The 15508-nt window shown below is 37.3% G+C and overlaps 1 protein-coding gene across 2 annotated transcripts in view; it reads right to left on the bottom strand.

The window, feature by feature from the left end:
- LOC116737678 (serine/threonine-protein kinase PAK 4-like) overlaps window positions 1–12697 on the bottom strand; it is a 40660-nt gene extending 27963 nt beyond the window's left edge. Inside the window, exon 1 of one of the 2 annotated variants that reach the window (XM_032591026.1) lies at window positions 12544–12697. The gene's annotated coding sequence lies outside the window, so the exon portion shown is untranslated. Of the gene's footprint in view, window positions 1–149; window positions 436–12543 lie in introns of those variants that run through there. The other variant, XM_032591027.1, reaches the window with a different exon arrangement.
- Window positions 12698–15508: the final 2811 nt, after the last annotated feature.

Genomic DNA, 15508 nt, shown 5'->3' with positions numbered 1-15508 from the left:
TGGGAACACTGGGAGAGAAATAACAAAAAAATAAAACTTATTCTGCTTTTTATATCCCAAAACCGACCGAGAGATTTCAAGACGACTTTGGGAGAAATCAAACTTTCCTTCTGTCGTGGTGAAACTCAGCTGTGATCAGCAATACTCACTATGAACCCGAACCAGAACCGAGTCCAGCGAACCAGCACCGGATCCGTTTCCGCGGAGGAATCCAGCTGGGAAGCCGCGACATTAACCGTGGAAGCGGCGGAACCGAGTGGAGCGGCCGTGGGCTCGGAAACACGAAGCGTGTCGCATTCCTTTGGTTTCAGTGTCGTGACGTTACCGGGTGAGACAGCCGGTCAACGGGGGGAGGGAGGGAGATTAGCGCGGCTCTGTCAGCAGCCAAACACGGGTTAGAAATCACAGACAGCAACGCCTCCTTCCTGCTCTGCGTCCCTCGCCTCACAAACGGACCTGCAGGTGTTTTACCTGCACGGTCACGTGACGCACATTTGACTTTTTACACTTCCTGTTGGGAGGTTCATTTCCAGGTTTGGTTTTGTTTCGGTTTTTTCCCCACAGTAAATAATAAACCGGTGGGCAGCGGACATTTACAAAACGTGTCAAACAAACAGTGATGTGTTCAAGGACCAAAACTGACGGTGGGAAAATTAGAAAACAACCTATTGCTGTACTTTTTAAATTTTTTTTTACATGGATCAAGGTTGAATTAGTTAACAGTGGTGGAACTAGAGGCAAAGTGTCTCTCCTTTATTTGCATTTATTCATTTTAGTCTTTAAACTACCAGAATTTGCATATAAAAGTTTATTTTTGTCTGTCTGATGTCATTAACTATAAATCAGATAATCTGATCAGTAACTCAGTACTTGATTAGCTTTCATGGAATACTCAGTTAATCTCACCTGAGTAACTTCTTACAGAAAGCATATTCAAAACAAACCGTGATGCGTTCAAGGACCAAAACTGACGGTGGGAAAATGAGAAAACAACCTGTTCATGTAGTTTTACATAGATCAAGTTTCTAATAGTCAACAGTGGTGGAACTAGAAGTGGGTAGTAACGAGATACATCTACTTGAGTACTTTTACTACGCTGTACATTTTGCTACTTTTGACTAAAATTCATTATGTTTTGAGGCTAGATAGACGGATGACTTACTGTATTAATTTAATTGAAAAAATAGATTGAGAAGTGTTTGTCCTTTATTTATTTGCTTTTTTTATTTTAGTCTTTAAACTACCAGAATTAGCACGTCTGGTGTCATTTTTAAATATAAATCAGACAATCTGCTCAGTAACTCAGTACTTAAGCATATTTTATGAAGTACTCTTTTAAGCTTACATGAGTAATTCACAACTAAACCAAACTGTGATGTGTTCAAGGACCAAAACTGACAGTGGGAAAATTAGAAAACAACCTATTCCTATAGTTTTACATGGATCAAGTTTGTAATAATCAACCTTACAACTACTTCCTGTTGTCGTCTTCTTTGTTGTTTCCTCTGGTGGTAACATCTGGTTGTTAATCATGTGACTCGTGATGCGAAAAAAAAAATTTCCATTGCAGTTTTGCGAAATAAACCAATTTTGATACGGCCAAAAATGCACCTCGGCGTGTTTTCAAATTTATTTCCATTAAGCAAATTTATTTTTGAAATGTCAATTATAAGGTCAATGGAAACGCAGCTAGTGCTTCAGGTGAGTAAGTTAAGTGTAGATCAGGTGTTGGACCTTAAAATGCTTTCTCAAAAAATGCTTAGTGATATCTGGGAACCCTCTTTGTTTTGTTTTGGTTTCACTTTTTATCGTTGCGTTTGTTCTGCACATGTTCAGGTACAAAACAAACGGGGTAATCGTTCGGTATGCCAGACCAACGAGGCTGTTCTGGATGTTTTCAGTAAGAAGACGTACCAGAAAACCTTAAAAACAAGAATATATTCAACTTTCAGCCCCGCAAATGTGTATTTTGCCATTAGATAATGACTCCCTCTCACACAACAAGCGGTGACAGTCTGCCTCAAATTAGCCTGTTTATCTAATCAGAGCATGCTGCTGTGAAATACCAAGTCTGCCTGTTAATATAAGCACATTCATCACCCAACAGTGCACAAACACAGACACAGCCAAGGCCAAACTACAGAACATGACGTCAGAAATCCAGTCAAACCCCTCCAAGGATTATTTGATTTGCTTGAGTGTGGATGCCGTCAGTTAAGCAAAAAACAAAATAGTTTACAAAGAACAAAATTAACTGAATGAAAGGTTTGGTTGTTTAGTAAAGAAAACTGGTGAATTTATTTTGAGGTGCCGATCAGGAATGTATCTAATACCTGAGCGAGGAGGAAGCCTGTTGACATTCCTGAGTAAAAATACAGCAGAAACTGGTTCAGCCGACGTATCAACGGCAGAGACGCACAAAGCTGCCAATCCAGAGGCCAAGTTCAAACAAAGCTGGCAGTGTTGCAGCCAATGAGAGCCGACTTTCAGGCGCAGGTTGTGGAATGTGGAAAGGTCAATGATAAAGACAAGCAGAGAAAGTAGGGTAAATGAGTACACAAGCTGACTTCCACACATTTCCACACAGACTTTCTGAATGCGCCTGAAGGAACCATTTCCAGGTTTCTACATGTTCAACAACAAAGAAATACTTTTAATAAACTCTGAGGCACCTTTAAATTGGTTATAAACTTACCTTTAGGTTGCAAAATGGTACATTTAAACCGGTCACAATAAGCAATAAATCAATTAATTGCATGATAAATTGAAACAAGTGCAATAATTTCCATTTGTGTGATTTATCGTTTTCTCTTTCTACCAAAAACTGGGTGATAAAAGTCTTCAGTCTGGTGTTTTAGTCTCAACTAGCCATTTTTTGAAGGATAATTTTGTTAACAGATACTTCATAATTCATTTTATTTGTTTCTCTTGTTTTGTTTATTTATTTTGGATATTTAAAATGTCTTCCAGTTCCAGTGTCAAATGTTCTTAAAGTTAATTGTTCTTTGAGAATGTGTTCTTGTGTTCTTATGTCATTGCATTACCGGAAAATGTTTATCGCAATAACTTCTGGGGAAATTTATCATCCAGTAAAATTTGTCACTGTGACAGGAGTAACTGCTGATTATTATGTTTTGAAGGGAAATTTTGTTTTGTTGAGACTTCATAGTTTTATTTTCTGTTTTATTTTGGATTTTTAAAATGTCTTCAAGTTTTCATGTTAAATGTTATTTGGAAAGTAAAGTTTACTGATGTACTTGCATTATTATGTCTTTATTATATTTGTTGTAAATAGTCTGAAAATGATTATATTATCGTTTATATTGATCATTTCTGGGACTATTCAGTGTCCAGCAAAAGTTTTTATAGTGACAGCTTATAAAACGATACTAAAAATTTACATCTACTGCATTAAATATTTTCCATGACTTCAGACCTATCCAGACATTTTTCATGTATTTATTAAGCATTTTCTACATTTTTATGCCTGTTTTGCTCATAAATCCTAACATTTTTGAAGGAGAATGACCAAAAATAGACAATATTTTCAAAAATAAATAAATAGAAATAACCTTTAATCTGATGTAGACATTGATCATCAAAAAAACCCAGTTTTGGCCAATTTTGGGCCCCGAGACTTAACTTAACTGAAGCCTAATTGGAGGACATTATGATTGATAGATAGATAGATAGATGGATAGATAGATAGATAGATAGATAGATAGATAGATAGATAGATAGATAGATAGATAGATAGATAGATAGATAGATAGATAGATAGATAGATAGATAGATAGCATTTATTGTCATTGAACAGAATTCAACGAAATTTCCATTGCAGCTCCCGTGCAAAAGGTCAAATATATACAGTATAAATAAGCAAACACACAATAATAATAATAACAATATATACAACTAACCCTAACCCTAACCCTATGACAATAAATGCAACAAAACAAGCATGAGAAATTGACAATTACAGTTCAGTCCACTTCCAAATTATTTTAAAATAACAGGAAAAAAAGAACCAACTATTAGCAACCAAACACTTTATCCTTAATCTAGCACAAAAACAATTCTACCAATTTAATAAAAGTTTCACCTTCATGTCTTGTGATGTCCTGTTGAAACCCATTTAGACCAAACTACACTGCAGAAACTATTTGAAATATGCGTAAAGTGAAGGATATACTGTACAATGTATAAGTAATAAATGTTGCATGAAACACACCTCTCATTGTCAACAGAAGAATATGTGAATTAGTCAAAAGATTAACAGAAAAATGCTTCGGATCATAGATGAAAATACTACGTGTCCTTCAGTGAAAGCAAACTTCGGTGAGTCATGAGCGACTGAAAATGTCGTATGAATTTCCAGACAACAGGAATATCCACTTAGCAGCAATAACAGATCCAGAAACGATTTCTGTTTCAGCAGGAAACAAATACCGACTCTGAGAGGGAAGGAAGAAACAAGACGGACAAGAATCTGCCAAGGCCCGATACTTGCTAACTCGTGCTTAAAAATAGATTAGATTTATTGTTTGTAAATACAAGAAATAAGATAACTGCGGTAAAGCTGGTTGATGACGTAACCGGCAGGCATCAAAACAGAGCAGCGTGGAGGAGAGAGCAAAGGAAGAACTCGTTAAAAAAGTATGTGCAAAAAACATCAGTTATCTGGACCGGGTTCAGGTTTAACCTCCGGCGACGCTCAGGAGGAGCGCGGCAGATGTCACGGTCAGACAGCGACAAGTGTTAAACACATACAAATATTTACATTACAATCAATTAGTGTCTGATTTTTTTCATTTCTACTGTAAGTTTTACACAAATCATATTGTGGTATATATTATTACCACCACCCATTACAATATATATTGTGATATGAACTTCATGCCATATCGACATCCCCAGTTCAGGCTTAAACTTCTTTTTTTTGTTTAAATCATGCAACATTTTAAGAAATAAAATCTTTTCTCTTTTAAAAAATGAACTGAATTATTATTTAGTAGCATCTTCTTCATACGTTTCTTTTACTATCTTAAGCAGCCACTACAGAACAGGACAATTTTTTGATTACTCTCCAAATGACTCAATTATGAAACTAATCTATTGAGAAATCAGGCTGAATTTGTGACCAAACTGGCCATAATCTCGAGTGGCGTCCAGTAAATATGTGAGTCATGGTGGCGTTGTCATTACATAATGATGTCATGTCGTAAACAGAAGCAATGAGGGTGCGATCATCACTTCTCTCACTAGGAAAACACAGACGTCATGTGATCTCAGATTTAAAGACAGTCCTGAAAAGTGCTGCTCTTTAATCAGACGCGGCAGACATCATGTGACCCGTGAACCTGCTGGGAAGCTGCCGCTGTGGTGGAAGGGATCAAGTAAAGCTGTGTGAAGATTACTCACAATTTGAAAATATTATGTGAAGATGAACAAAAAGGTTCTTTCAAGAGTCCTACAAAAGGCAGGATCCTGAGAAATAATCTAGGAACGGGTTGAGTCCTGTCCATCTCATCCAGACTAGCAAAAGCTTTCGTTTCCTCCTCTGAAACCCGACCGGAACAGAGGTGACACGCCGCCACCATCCAGAAGTCTCTCTGTATTGTTTCTGTTAATCCTCCGTAACACTGGGAGCACACAAGCCTCAGCATGATTTCACAGCCAGAACGGGAAACGACTGCAGAACAAACATTTACTGAAGCCAAAATAGGGACAAAGAAAGCATCGGCCTTTCAAAAAGAGAAAAACGACTTAAAATAAAACACAAACTACTGGAGGAAAGTAGGTCAGGTTATTGTTCATTTACAATAAAGCTCACATTTTGCTTCCTCCTCTACTGCCGATATCCATATTTACAAGGGAAATACGCCACTAATCTGATTTTGTCTGATCCAATTCAAACATTTATCATATCTGAAAAGAATAAATCTGTTCTTGCATACCGGCGGCAATGTCACAACATGAACCAACATCTCACACCGATGAAGATGCAGAAATGTAAGCATAATTTCTGGGCTGAAACGATTAATTGTGACGAATCGATTACTGAAGTAGTCGTCAACTTATTTAGAAGTCAATTCATTGTTAACTGGAGTACAGACTCAAAAAAGGCAATGTGTTGGAAAAAAAACATACTCAGAGCAGTAATTAAACCAAAACTGTACAAAAATATGTTAATTTTGCATTAAAGGTATAAAAAAAAACTATGAAAAAATTTGTCAATCTACAAATTATCAAGTGTTCACAAAAGGAATGATATGTTATTGCACTTCAGGTATTTTTTTTTTATTTATGAAGAAAGGAACTGAATTATTTGCATCTTTTAATGTATTTCTAATGTAACATCAAAAAGGCATAAGTGGTTAAATAAAAAATCTGCTAACGTGCCAATTTTCTATCTGATTAATCGGCCGAATAATTGATAGAATAATTGATTATTAAAATAACTGTTGCATAATTTTCTTATTTGCTTCGCTCTGTATCATTTAGCAGTGAGTAAACAGCTCCTTCACATCTTATCTGCTGCAGCAGCAACAAAGGGAAACTTGTCCTTCACCTTATCAGGCCTGAAGTTTCACTCCATACCAACAATAACAACCTTGTTGCGTTTTTCTCTCGCTCTAAAACTCCTCGTTAAGTTTGCTTGTGCTTGCAGAAGCGGAAGAGATAATAAAAGCAAACAGTCTGATGCTCGTGTCAGTCAGGCAGGAGAAGACGACAGGCGACCCGTCCTGCAGCAATTCTGTGTCGACTTTACCTGAACGCATTAGATTTAGTCTAAATCTGCTGCAGGAATCTCCAGCATTCTTTGCATGGTTTTATTTTAAATCGAATAGATTCTTCAGGCCTTGTTTCATAGATGAAGCCCTGCAGCAAACATTTACAAGATGCCATAATTGCGGGTTTGAACCAAACAAATGCAGCTGATTGACGGTGTCAGAAATGGATCTGCTGCTCCAGTAACAGGAATATCTTTTAGTTCAGTCGCTGTTGTTTCTGATTCTGAGCGCCTCCAGGCCCATGTTGGAGTTGGCCGGTTCAGTCATTCCTCAGAGGATTTTCCTCTGTTCTCCAAGTCCAGTTCTTTAGCAACATTTTTTTTAAAAAAAGTATTATTTCTTCATTTTCTCAATTTCTTTCTGTTTCCCAACCAGGACTTGTGCAAACAGGCCCACTTCGATCCTGTAGACTCTCAGTGTCCAAACTTTTCGTAACACAAGTTAAAAATTGTCAAGTCAGAAGATATATTGCCCAAAAAATATATCTTAAACTAAAAATCTAATTTTACAAAACCCTAACCCATACAATAATTAAAGTAATCAAAGTAGTTAGACATTTTGTAAGAATGGCTCTGTAAATCAATGTATCCCCCAAAATAAAAAATTATTATGCACACACATTTGCTGGACAATAAATTGTCCCAGAAGTTATTGCGATAACCAATAATATTGTTGTTTTCAGGCCATTTTCTAGTGTTATGATTGAAACGGCATAATAATAATGCAAGAACACATTCTCAAAGATCAATAAACTTTTTTTTTTTTGCATTAAAGCTTTTATTTGCACTAAAAAGGAAGCAAACAACATATTTACAGATTTAAAGCTTCTTTTCTCAAACAAGCAACTTTTTAACTTTTTATAATTCTAACACATTAAACACACTTAATTTTACACAATTAAAAATTACTACTCATATGAAGTTAACTCAATGCAAAATATCCTTAGGGACTGGCATACAATGAAAATGAATCTTTTTTTAATGAATCTCAGTGGAGTGTGACGGCAGCAGAACGTTCTCCATCATTTTCATAATTCACTGTGTCGCCATCAGCAGCAAAACAAACATTGATGTCTTTCTGGGGCTTTTTTCTTCCTCTGGTTCTGATGATACCAACAATGATTCCAACCATCAGGATCAGTCCTGTGATCTTCAGAGTCAACATGATGAAGCTCAGAGGAGACGAGGCGGGCGGGACTTCAGCTTGGTACTGAGCTTCTGTCTTCACTGTGTTTCCTTCAACAAACTGGCAGGTGAATCTTCTGCTGCTCTGAAGATTCACAGTCAGATAGGAAACACAACCAGTCTGTCCTCCAGACGTATATCATCATCTTCACCAGTCGGTTCAGTTTCTGTCTCATCCAACCAGAGGAGACTTTTACCCGGACAGGAATCCGACCAGCTGTGTTTCACCAGAGAACAGAATAATGTGATTTCTCCATTCTTTGTTGGATCAACAGCTGGTGGCAATGAAGAGATGATCAGCAGATTTAGATACACATCTATGTCAGACCTGCTTTCATCTTGAGGCTGGCAGCGTTAACGTCCAGCATCCTCAGCCATGATGTTGTTGATGATCAGAGAACAGTTTCTGTCCAAACCCAGCCTGGCAGCACGAGGTGAACTCTGAACGATTCCTCTCTGAACTTTCTGCTGATTATTCATGTTTTCATTTTTCTCATAAATCCAGTTAACAGACGAGCATGAGTCGGATGATGAAGGTCAGTTACAGGGTAAAACGGCAACATCTCCATCTCTGTGGTAGATATGGACTGGTTTTCTTCTGTTAACTGCGTCAAACCAATGTGGGTAGTGAGCGTCAACCTTCATTCTGTTTCCTTCAACAAACTGGCAGGTGAATTTTCTGTTGGTGTCGCTCTGACGCTTCAGTTAGAGAGGAAACACAGACCGCCTCTTGTTTTTCCTCGTTTCTAATTCCCTTCAGTCAGTTCAGTTCCTGTCTCATCCAACCAGCGGAAACTGTTCTCTGGACAAGGATCCAACCAACCCACCGTATCTCACCAGAGAGCAGAGTAATGTCAAATCATCCTTTGTTGAAAATACATTTTGTTGAGGTAGATCAATGAGCAAAACATTCAGATACACCTGGCCATCTTAGGAGGTTCCTGAATCAGGTTTACAATCCAGCATAATCAGGATCAATGTCTTCGATGATCAGAGAGCAGTTACTGTCCACATCTAACCTGGAAGATCGATGTGAACTCTGAACAGCTGCTTCGTTCCAACCCTGCTGAGTATTTTCATCTCTGTGGTAAAACCAAGTAACACTGGAGCATGAGGGAAATGATGTAGGACTGTTACAACAACATTATCCCTATCTGTGGTTCTTTCAAGCTGAAGCACAACGACCAGAACCAGAACCAACATCTCCTGTCCGTCTATCAGCTGCTGAACTGAGAGACTTTTCTCTGCTGCACATCTGAAAATACTGATCATGTTTCCTCTTTGTGGCTGAATTAATGGTTGAAATCAAATTTACATTAACACCCACCACATACTCCGTCACTTTGCTCTTATCAACTTTATCGTTTCTAAAAACTGACAGTCAGTCCACCACCAGCAGCAGAGACTGCAGACAGAGAATTAAACCGAGTCAGAACGGAATCCATACTGGTCCAACTGGATCCTTACAGCTAAAAATAAAAATACTTCAGAATAAAAATCTTTTTTTTTATAAACATGTTTATTATTCACCAGCAGGTGTTTATACAACAAACAGAGTGAGAAAAAAACACAAAACAGGTATTGATCTACAAAAAAAATTAACCAAATAATAGAGCGAATAACAACTATAGAAATCAAACAACCAAATAAAAAGAAATAAACTTCAACACTGGAACTGGAAGACATTTTAAGTATCCAAAACAAATAAAACAACAGAAACAACAAATAAAATGAATTATGAAGTCTTTTTAACCAAAACTGCCAAAATACGGGTTTGTTGAGACTAAAGCACCAGACTGAAGACTTTTATCATCCAGTTTTTGGTAGAAAGAGAGAAACAAACCATGGAAATGGAAATGGAGCTTGTTTTAATTTGTCATGTGATTAATTGATTTATTGCTTATTGTGACAGGCTTAATGCTACTTCCTGTTCTTCCACACAAAGGTTAGCTTTGTGAAGTACACTTTTAGTTTAAAAGTGTCAGCTTGTATTTTATCATCACAACTCCAATGTTTTGTTATAAATAAAGATAAGATGACCAACTCATATTTTAGCTATTGCTGATTATGGCTAATAATTACACTAATTTAGAGTCAATCAAGTGTTTTTTAAATGTAAGATGATCGTTCTTTTCGCTGACTGAATGTTTATCAGCTTAACTCTGCACCAGGTGCTCTGCAGGGCATGAAGACGGTGCTGCTGTTGAGGTGTGATGTATAATGTGAGAGAACAGTGACCCCTGCATGCACCTCTGGTATCCAAGGAATGTGCTGTATGAACCCAGCACCAAACGGACAACTTTACTGAACTCCCTCCACTCACCGCAGACATAAACGATCACAGGCTCAACATGAACACAGAGCAGGAAAGATTCTGTAGTTGATCCAGAACAAAAAAACACTAAAACAACAGAGGAACGCTACAAGTTAATGCTCTTTTTCATTGCAAGTGTGCGCAAAAGAAACTCGATTAAAATCACGTGATTTTAATCGTGAACAAGCAATAAGTTATTAAAAACAGGCTGCGCCTCCTACCACTTCCTGTTGTCTTCTTTGTGGTTTCTGGCAGTAGTAACATCCTGTTGTTGATCATGTGACTCGTGTGATGCGAAAAAAGTGTTTCCATTGCAGTTTTGCAAAATAAACCAATTTTGATTCAATCAAAAAAAAAAAAAAACAACACTCCATCATCGCACCAAAATATTTTTTTGACAAGAAATTTTTTCAAAATTGCCATTACTCCATTAAGCAAATTTATTTTCGAAATATAAGATTTTCCAATTATATAGTCAACTGAAATGCAGCTAATGATGTTTGAGAGCAACTTAAAAGGTCAGTAAAGGAGTTAACCTCTCAGTCGACATAAGCTAACAATTTACATTTAAATATTAGCTTCACGTACGCCAACAGTCCAGTAACAAGATTTGGTATGTCGAAAGAACACGATTCTCTGTTTTAAACCCAGAATGCTCTGTTCTAACCCCCACAACTCTCCATTCTACTCCGGTTCAGATTAACACAAGAAAATGTTAGTCAGCTGTGCAGCAGACTAGTGAAGCATTGACACAAATCAGTGTAACTTTGAATTCACAGCAACACATGCAATATTGTTGAAGTTGTAAATTCCGTGTAATAGCTAAGGATTTTCCCCAACAATCAACGGCTACGTTCACACAGCAGACAAATGCAACCCAAACCCGGCATTTTTTCCAAAATCTGAGGAATTTCTGGCTTTTTCACAGCAACCTGAATGGTCCAATTACAATCTGTATCCGATTGTTTTCAAAGTGTCCGCAGCCTGAAACAGTTATGTTACGTTTTATCCGACTTTCACGTCATTGACATGAGACATGCATCATAATTCTGAACAAGACGAAGCCAAATGTAGTAAATCTGGATGTAAACAATGATTGAACATTATTAAATTTTCAACCATTGCTCAACCATCTTAAATGGAATGAAAATGTCAGCCTTGTTGTAAAAATAAGAAAACCAAAACAATCAATTCACTTTTTGCTGGAGTTAAATAGTTTCACAAGTTAAAATGCTAAAGAAAGACTTATTGGAACTGCTGTCATCACTGCAATATCCAACAAAATTGCCATTACAGCAGCAAGTATGAAAAAAAATCCCTTTCTTTCTGCATAATGAAGCACCTCTAATGCCTTTAGTTTTGTAAAAAAAAAAAAAAAACAATTATAATCTCTAATTTATAAAATTTATTCTCTATAAATATAGGTTATGTTTCCTATAAAATGGATGAACTTGTAACATAAAAACAAATAATGCTCTGGTGTTTGTAAATTATTTTCTTTAAAACAACTTTAAAATTCAGAAAAATTCAAACTTGTTAAAACAAAAACAAAAACAAATTGAGATCCAGGAATCACAGCTCAATTGTTGTACCTATTGTGATGTCATCGACCTAAATACTGACAGAGCAGAAGTAGTTTGGTGTTTTTCCAACAGGGTTTTTAAAATCGTATTATTTTTAATCCTTTAGTTGAAAACAGTACTTCAGTACTCAGCTGTTTTTCTCGTCATTGTATTTTTGTTAGTACAAAAAAAACACGCCTTTGGGCAATCGCTTTAAATCTCGTAATCCTTGCATAAAAATACAACGTGAACATCGTGTAAGAGGAAACAAAAGTTTAGCAAATCGTTAAACTTTTAAATGACTGATGAGACTGTCAGAAATCTAATTCGGGCAAAAATAATTTACATTTTACCAAATCCATCGTAGCTCTGGATGAGCAGCGCAGCGACGTTACAGTAATGCAGAAACAGATCCTAAAACCAGAATAAGCGGTCATATCTGCTGGAGTTACATTCATAAGCAATTTAAGACGTTTATTGTAGGTCATTAATATCAAACTGTAAACTTCCCATCAAGCTGTGAGCGAGTTTTCATTAAATCAGAGAGAAGAGGCTGCTCTGCTTTCCTCGGAGGCAGCCTGGAGAGCTCTGAGAGCGGCTAACGTTAGCTCCTGTTAGCTCCTGAACGCGGAGCGGAGCAGCAAAATAACCTTTAAATACTTTTATTAAACCCGAAGCCGCTTACTCACCCAGAAAGACACGGAGAAACTCTTTCCGCTGCCTCGGAGGGGACTCTGTAAACTTTCCCGGGCCTAGTGGAGCATGAGCGGGATAAGTTTGGGAAAACTGTCTGACATTAGCAGAAGTCTCTTACTTTCCCAGCGCCATGTTGAACAGGGAAAAGAGTACATCCGGGAAACTGGGGCCGAGCGTCACCATGGAAACGGAGGCGCGTCGGTCGGTCCTGCCTGAATATTCATGCAGTTGGTGTCGTCTTAACCTTTTCATCTCTAACGTATTGATTCGCTTATGAAGGTTTATTTTGATGAGTTTTAGTGTTGTGATTTATATGAAATCATCATTTGTTTTGATCATAAAGGTCAAACCACCAACAAATGTGTGTGTGTGTGTGTGTGTGTGCGTGTGTGTGGGTGTGTGTGTGTGTGTGTGTGTGTGTGTGTGTGTGGGTGTGTGTGTGGGTGTGTGTGTGTGTGTGTGGGGGTGTGTGTGTGTGTGTTCATTTGTTTGACATAATTACAACAAACAAAGCCAAAGCAGACAGGCTAGATCTTGAATTTCCTAATTATTTTATGTAATATAATGTTTACTTACTTGTTACACACAACTAAGCTGCTAATATCCACATATTTTTTGTTGTTTGTGTATTTAGTTTTTCCTATGACAGTTCCTATGACAGAATCTGTGGCTCAAAACGGTTAGACTTTGATATTTTTCTGATAAATTTCTGAAATTAATCTAAAAAAAGAGTTTTTTCTCTAAAAAATAAAACCAAAGTGTTTTTTTTTTTACTTTTTGAGCTCAAAAACTTCCTTTTTTTCTAGAAAATTTCTGAGATTAATCTAAAAATTCCAGAGATTTTTCTCACAAATGTTGAACTTTGAAACTCAGCAAATCTATTAACCTAAAAATTTCTGAGTTTATTCTAGAAAACTTTTGAAACTCAGAAATTTCAAAGTTTTGTGAGAACATTTCTGAGATTTATTAATTATTGAATTCATTCATTCATTTTTTTTCCTCACAAATTTTCTTCTTTTCAAGCTCAGATTTTTCTGTGTTTACTATAAAATTTCTGACACTTAACTCAAAATATAAAATTTGTTTTTTCAAACCAAATTTTTGATTTCTGAAACTCATATATTTCCTTGTTTTCTTGTTTTTTCTATAAAGTATTTGAGATCAAGTCCAAAATTTCAGATTTTTTTCTTGGAAATTTTTGACTTTTGTAAAAATCTCCCATTTTTTCTAGAAAATTTTTGAGATTATCTGAGATTTTTGTCACAAATTTAAACTTTTGAAATGCAGAAATTTCCAAGTTGCTTCTAGAAACATTTTCAGATTAATCTTAAAATTTCTGAATTGTTTTGGCGGAAATTTACCCCTCCTTTATTTGGTCCAACACTTTGTGTGACTTCACAACTGTTTTTTTTTAAATTATTATAGCAGCTGAATAAGAGTCATGATTGTGTGGAAACTGATTCAGAACCAACAGAGAAACAGATGTTGCTGATAAAGTAGCAGCCTCCTCCTTTTGGCCTGCTCTCCTGCTGCAGGAGCCGATTGGAAACAAAAAAAACATTTTAGCGAGTCCAGAGCTGATAGGAAACCAGCCGAGGTGAAACATGGAGATGAAGAAGAAAAACTGAACTGAATATTTATTTAAAGTTTGTAACCGAGGGAAGAACAATCTCAGAATGATTCATTTTAAAAACAGAGCGGAGCAGAACAACGTGTTCATGTTTCAATTTCAGAGATTAGGCTGGAAGTTTGTTCTGGCTCAATCTGCTGGAGGAGGAAGACGATGATGATGAGGAGGATGATGATGATGGCAGAGACACTGTGTCTGTCTGTCTGTCTCTCTGTCCGCTGACTAAAGCAAAACAATACAGCCAGAAACACCGTGTGCTTATTAATGAGATCAAACAGAAATGTTTCTAATTTGTGTTATTGTCTCTTAAAATAAAAATCTAAATTTTAAAAATCACTTTAGATCTCATCTACCGCGATTTCTTTATACATCATTAAATAAAGAAATAAAAGAAAGAAAGGGAGAAGAGAAGAAACAAACAAATAGAAATTAAGAATAAAATAAGAAAGAAAAATGAAAAAAACGGAGGGAAAGAGAGGAAAAAAGAAAAGAAAGAAGCAAACAAATGAAAACAAATAGCGGCAGCGGCAGATATCCAACACTGACCTCTAGCGGTCGAATCCTCGCATTGCACCAACTGTCTGTCCCGTTATTTTAACCCAGCCGCATTAATTAATAAATGAAAAATAATAAAATGTTCTGACTTTTAGAGTGTCAGCAAACTGACCTTTTATGTTCTTAGAATATTTTCTAAAAATTATATTAATGAAAGTTTCCATATAGATTAATGTTCTAAAATAATATATTTCAGAGAACAAATATAAAAATTTATTCTCAATTCAGTTCAGTTCAATTTCCTTAAATGTAATAATTTTTACACATAATAAAGAAGCAACTCCTCCATGGGCTGCCACCTTATCGTGGTGGAGGGGTTTGAGTGTCCCAATGATCCTAGGAGCTATGCTGTCTGGGGCTTCATGCCCCTGGTAGGGTCACCCAAGGCAGACAGGTCCTAGGTGAGGGACCAGACAAAGAGCAGCCCAAAGACCCCAATGATGAAGGAAAACTTTGGACTTGGTGTTCCCTCGCCCGGACGCGGGTCACCGGGGCCCCACTCTGGAGCCAGGCCTGGAGGGGGGGCACGATGGCGAGCGTCTGGTGGCCGGGCTTTTACCCATGGAGCCCGGCCGGGCTCAGCCCGAAGAGGAAACATGGGCCCCCCCTCCCATGGGCCCACCACCCGTGGGAGGGGCCAAAGGGGTCGGGTGCAGTGTGGGATGGGTGGCAGCAGAGGGAGGGGACCCTGGCGGTCCGATCCTCGGTTGCAGAAACTGGCTCTTGGGACGTGGAATGTCACCTCTCTGGTGGGGAAGGAGCCGGAGCTAGTG

This window comes from Xiphophorus hellerii, chromosome 18 (genome assembly GCF_003331165.1).
Source record: "Xiphophorus hellerii strain 12219 chromosome 18, Xiphophorus_hellerii-4.1, whole genome shotgun sequence".
In the NCBI taxonomy this organism is placed as follows: domain Eukaryota; kingdom Metazoa; phylum Chordata; class Actinopteri; order Cyprinodontiformes; family Poeciliidae; genus Xiphophorus; species Xiphophorus hellerii.
This window is presented reverse-complemented; position numbering and strand designations above follow the sequence as displayed.